The sequence below is a fragment of the Panthera leo genome, chromosome A1 (genome assembly GCF_018350215.1).
Source record: "Panthera leo isolate Ple1 chromosome A1, P.leo_Ple1_pat1.1, whole genome shotgun sequence".
Taxonomy (NCBI): Eukaryota; Metazoa; Chordata; class Mammalia; order Carnivora; family Felidae; genus Panthera; species Panthera leo.
Genome location: NC_056679.1, coordinates 149,321,205 through 149,327,204, shown reverse-complemented (window position 1 = coordinate 149,327,204; position 6,000 = coordinate 149,321,205).

Sequence of the window (6,000 nt, the reverse complement as noted above, 5' to 3'; positions counted from 1 at the left end):
GCATCCAACTCTTGATTTCAGCTTTGGTCATGATCCTGGGGTCATGGGATGGAGTGCCAAGTCAAGTTCCAAACTGAGCATGGAGCCTGCTTGAGATTCTCAATCTCTCTCTCTCTCTCTCTCTCTCTCCCTCTCTCTCTCTTTTTCTCTCTCTCTCTCTCCTCCTCCACCACCTCCTCCTCCTCTGCCCCTCTCCCCAGCTCGTGCTCTCTCTCTCTCAATTAAAAAAAAGCATTAGACTAATTTGGCTAAAGAACAGTTTATATAAATGAAAATAGAAAAGATGAGCCTGAAGAGGAATCCTGCATATATACTTTTGAGAACTAAGAATGTCAGTCATGGATTTGGTATTATATTCATCCAAAAGCATTATAATGACTTTCAAGGCCTTGTTATCCAAAGATATCTGTACATCCATCGGGATATTTCTAACAATTATCCAATATATTCAAATGTGAGGGAGACTCAAAGCAGTAGTAAGTCTATAGGAAAAAGAAAAAAAAAAGGAACTTCCTTTGAATAAATTCTGAAAAAGCCATAGTCTTTAGAAGAAGCTGGGGACTCTGACTCTTTGAAATCTGATACGAATTTAGTATAATAACTTAAAGTAACTTAACCAATGGACCTGGCCCAGAATGTGCCTAAAGGGGACAACCATTTCCCCAAGCTTGGCTTCTGCTGTCACCTCCACCCTACTTTTTTCTCATGATGATCTCCAGCAGGTGTCTGACTATAAATTGGACTTGGTACCAAAAGGACCAAGAGAAACTTCAAATTTTTTCCTTTAAAGGTTGAAATAAAATGTTCAAACTGAGGCTATGTTATTATTCTATTAGGTGAAGTTAAATGGAGATCTAAATATCAGTTTTAAAATATTTCTCAATGTAAATTGTAATCCAAATTTCAAAAGGGATGTGAGATTTTCTTGAGGGATGGGGGCTTTACAAATATAAATCTTTGGTATATCATGTGTCAGATTCCTCCTTCTGTAAATAGAAAGTCTAGTGGAACCCAACATAAAATAACACGAACTTTATCCATAGCGTTAATATTTTCTTCTTGAATTTAGCTCATCAACACAGAGCCACAGGGGTCTGCCTTTGAAAATCTAACATTCTGCCTTGAGATTAGACTTGCTGATGAAAAAAGAAAGTTTCTCTCTCATAAAATCCATATCCTCAAAATATTGAGGTAAAAATGGAAGTGATCCAAGATGGTAGTAGAGAAAGAGCCTGAACTCACCTCCTCCCAGGAACACACTAAATCTACAGCTACATATGGAATAATTCCTGCTGAAAAAGAAGCCAAAACTAGTTGACTAGCTCCTTCCACAAAAAGGGATAAAAGAATCACAGTGGGATGAATAGGAGAGGCAGAGGCATTTTCTTACCAAAAACTTGACCCCCCCAGTGCAGCAAACCACAACAGGGAGGGATCTCACAGTCCTAGCACTTTTTTCTGTGGAATGAGAGGTTTGTCCCCCACATCAGGCAATCCAATCTTTGGGATCTGCCCTGGAGAGATGAGCCTCTAAAAATATCTGGCTTTAGAAACCAACAGGGCCTATATCCAGGGGACCCAGGGGGCCGTGGAAATCTGAGAGATTCCTTTTGAGTGGCCTACAAGTGGACTCACTCATCCTGGGATCCAGCACAAAGGCAGTAGTTTGGATTATATGTAGAGGAGATTCATTTGCTACCCTTAGGTCATTTGCTGAGGAGCTTTTTTTAGGGACAGAGGTGTGACAGAGGTGTGCTGGCTCAGGCAAGCACACATGGACACAGCCACAGTAAAGCCATGAGTGGGCCTTGCCGCCAGTGCCCTGTGCCCTTTCTAGGCCTTGCTAAAACCATGGAAGTGACCTGCCTAAGTACTCTTCTTTTCAATCATTAAACTGGGTGCGATCAGTCCATAGTGCTCTTCCCCTGCCTCTCTACAACTGTGGACATGCCTCACTCTCAACATTCTCTTGCAGCCTTGCTAGAGCTGGCAGATAAGCTGTCCACAAGGGAACACCGTTTGATCTCCTGGCTTTGGTGGACAGAGATGTTTGCATCTGGAACAAGTGGAAAGATAGTTCTGGGCAGGTGACCATACCCAGGGCAGTACACGGACAGCACAGTGAAACACATCCCCAGTCTGTCTGTAATAAAGGCCCATTTGCTTATTCTGTAACTTCAACCTGAGGGGCAGGCTTTAGATATGTCACATATCTATAGGCATAGAGACACTCCAGGAACATAGGCTGGGAGAGATGCCCTCCCTTGGCCTCACCACACCTCACTAATATCTCCCAGAAATAAACATGTATACTTGTCTGAAGCTCCAAGTTTTGCAACTGTCACCCAGGGACACCTCAAGATCTCCTGGTCTGGAGGTCAGCAAGTTTACAATTGTTAACCCACAAGACTGTATATATTTGCGGACTTTAAAAGCTGCTGCCTGAGGAGCTGGATCCGGTCAGCCAGATGGGATACTTTGAAGGAAATCAAAGATACTTTGAAAGAATTCAAAGGAATGCTTATAAAGAAAGCTCACTGAAATTGGGAGAAAAATGGATCAACACAGTGAGAATATCAACAAAGAGATAGGAAATGTAAGAGAGTACCAAACAGAAGTCACAGAGATTAAGGATACAATAATTGGACCGAAAAGTATACCACAAGGGTTCAACAGCAGACTGGAAAAGCAGAAGAACAGATCATCATCTAGAAGGTAAAGTAATGGAACTTACCCATTCAAAAGACCATCAAAAAGAATTTTAAAAATGAAGATAAGGTACCTCTAGACAACATTAAGCAGAATAATAGTTGTATTATAGAGGTTGAGAAAGAGAGGAGAGAGAGAAAAAATGGCTGAAAACTTATTCAAAGAAGCAATGGCTGAAAACTTCCCTAATGTAGGGTAGGAAACACAACCAGATCTTAGAAGTCCAGAGAGCTGCAAATAAGATGAATCCAAGGAGTCATGAGAAGACATATTATAATTAAAATGTCACAAGTTAAAAATAAAGAGAGCATCTCAAGAGCAGCAAGAGAAAAAACAAATTGTTGTGTACAAAGGAAACACCATGGGGCTCTGAGCAGATTTCTCAGCCGAAATTTCTCAAGCCAGAAAGGAATGGCATGACAATTCAAAGTGCTTAAAGGGAAAACCTTTCAACCAAGAATACTCTACTAAGCAAGTCTATCGTTCAGATTTGAAATAGATAAAGAGTTTTCCAGACAAGTAAAAGCTAAATGAGTTCATCACTATTAAACTGGCCTTACAAGAAATATTAAAGGGACTTCTTTAAGCTGAAAAAAAAAAAAAACGGCACTAATTAATAACAAGAAAGCATAAGAAAGTAAAAATCTCACTGGAAAAGGTACATGTATTGTAAAGGTAATGGATTAATCAATTATAAAGTGAATATGAAGTTTAAAAGACTGAAGTAGTAAAAATAACTATAATTAGAATAAGTAGTAAAAGATGTAAAATATGTAACACATAAAACATGTTAAGGGGGATAAAAAAGTGGGGTTTTAGAATCTGTTGAAATTTAACTTGCTACAACTTAAAATGGATGCCTATGCACATATGTTCTTATATGTGAACCACAAAACAAAAACTTACAGTAGATATCCAAAAGATAAGGATAAAGGAATCTAAACACAGCACTAAGAAAATCATCAAACCACAAGAGAGCAGAAGAAGAAAGGAACAAAGGGGACTACAAAAACAACCAGAAAATAATTAACGAGATGGCAATAAATACATGCCATAATAAAAACAATAAATAATTATTTTAAGTGTAAATAAACTAAACTCTCCAATCAAAAGACATAGAAGGCTGAATGGATTAAAAAAAAAAAAAAGACCCATCTATATACTGTCTATAATAGACTTAGTTCACATCTAAAAACACATATAGACTGACAGTGAAGGGAGAGAAAAAGATATATTCCATGCAGATATATTCCATGCAGGTGGAAATAAAAAGAAAAAAGCTGGTGTTATCATATCAGACAAAACAGACTTTAAAACAAAGACTTTAATAAAAGACAAAGAAAGGCATTACATAGTGTTAAAAAGGTTAATCCAACAAGAGGATATATATGATATAACATTTGTAAATGTTTATGCACCCAACATACAAGCACCTAAATACATAAAGCATATTAACATTTCTAAAGGGAGAAATAAAGAGCAATACAATAATAGTAATGTAGTTTAATACTCAATTTACATCAATGGATAGATCATCTAGATAGAAAATCAATAAGGAAACATCAGCCTTAAACAACACATAAGACTAGGTGGACTTAATAGATATATGTAGAACATTCCATCCCAAAGCACTAGATAGAATACACATTCTTTGCAAGTGTATATGGAACATCCTCCAGGATAGATCACATCGTCATTCACAAAACAAGATTCAATAAATTTAAGAACACTGAAATCATATTAAGTATCTTTCCTGACAACAATGGTATATAACTAGAAATCAATTACAAGAAAACTGGAACAATCACAAATATGTGGCAATTACACAACACCTACTGAGCAACCAAGAGTCAATAAAGAAATAATAGGAAATTATGGGAAATAATAAGGATCAGAGCATAAATAAATGAAATAGAAACTAAAAAAAAATAGACAAGATCAATGAAACTAAAGAGCTGGTGTTTTGAAAAGATAAACAAAATTGAAAAACCTTTTGCTAGGCTATACAAGGGGAAAAAAAGAAGGCTCAAATAAATAAAATCAGAAATGAGGGGTGCCTGGATGGCTGAGTCAGTTAAACATCTGACTCTTGATTTTAGCTTAGGTCATGATCTCACGGTTCGTGAGATCAAGCCCCTCATCTGGCTCTGTGCTGACAGTGTGGAGCCTGCTTGGGATTCTCTCTCTCCCTCTCTGTTTCTCTCTCCCTCTTTCTCCCTCTCTCTCTGGCCTTCAAAAATAAATAAACATTAAAAAAATGAAATCAGAAATGAAAATGAATAAGTCACAAATGATATGACAAAAATACAAAGGATCATGAGACTACTGTGAACAATTATATACTAACAAATGAAAAAACATAGAAGAAATTCCTAGAAAGATGCTATTTTCCAAGACTGAATCATTAAGAAATAAACAATCTGAATATACAGATTACTACTAAGGACATTGAATCAGTATTCAAAAACCTCCCAAGAATCAAAAGTCTAGGACCAGATAGATTCACTGATGAATTCTATCAAATATTTCAAAGATTTAATAACTATCCTTTTCCAACTCTCCCAAAACACTGAAGAAGAGAGAATTCTGCTAACTTCATTTTATGGGGCCAACATAACCCTGATACTAAAACCAGACAAGGACACTACACACACACACACACACACACACACACACACACAGGCCTATATTCATACAACATAGATGCAAAAAGTCAACAAAATACAAGCAAACCAAATTCAATAATACATTAAAAGGATTATACACCATGATCAAGCAGAGTTTATTCCAGGGATGCAAAGATACTTCAACATTTGCAGATAAATCATTGTGATATACCACATTAACAAACTGAAAGATAAAAATCATATTATCTTAGTAGATGCAGAAAAGGCATTTAACAAAATTCAACATCCATTTATAATAAAACTCTCAAACAAAATACTATAGAGGAAACTTGACTCAGCATAATAAGGCCATACTGAGAAACTCCTGGGTAACATCATACTCAAGAGTGGAATGCTGAAAGCTTTTCCTTTAAGATCAGGAACAAAAGAAGGATGACCACTTTTACCATTTTGATTCACCATACTGTTAGAAGCCAGAGCAATTAGGTAAGAAAAGGAAATAAAAGGCATCCAAATTGGAAAGGAAGAAGTAAAAGTGTCACTATTTGCAAATGGCATGATACTATATATAGAAAGCCCTAAAGACTTCAAACAATATATATATATATGTGTGTGTGTGTGTGTGTGTGTGTGTGTGTGTATGTATGTATATTAGAACTAATAA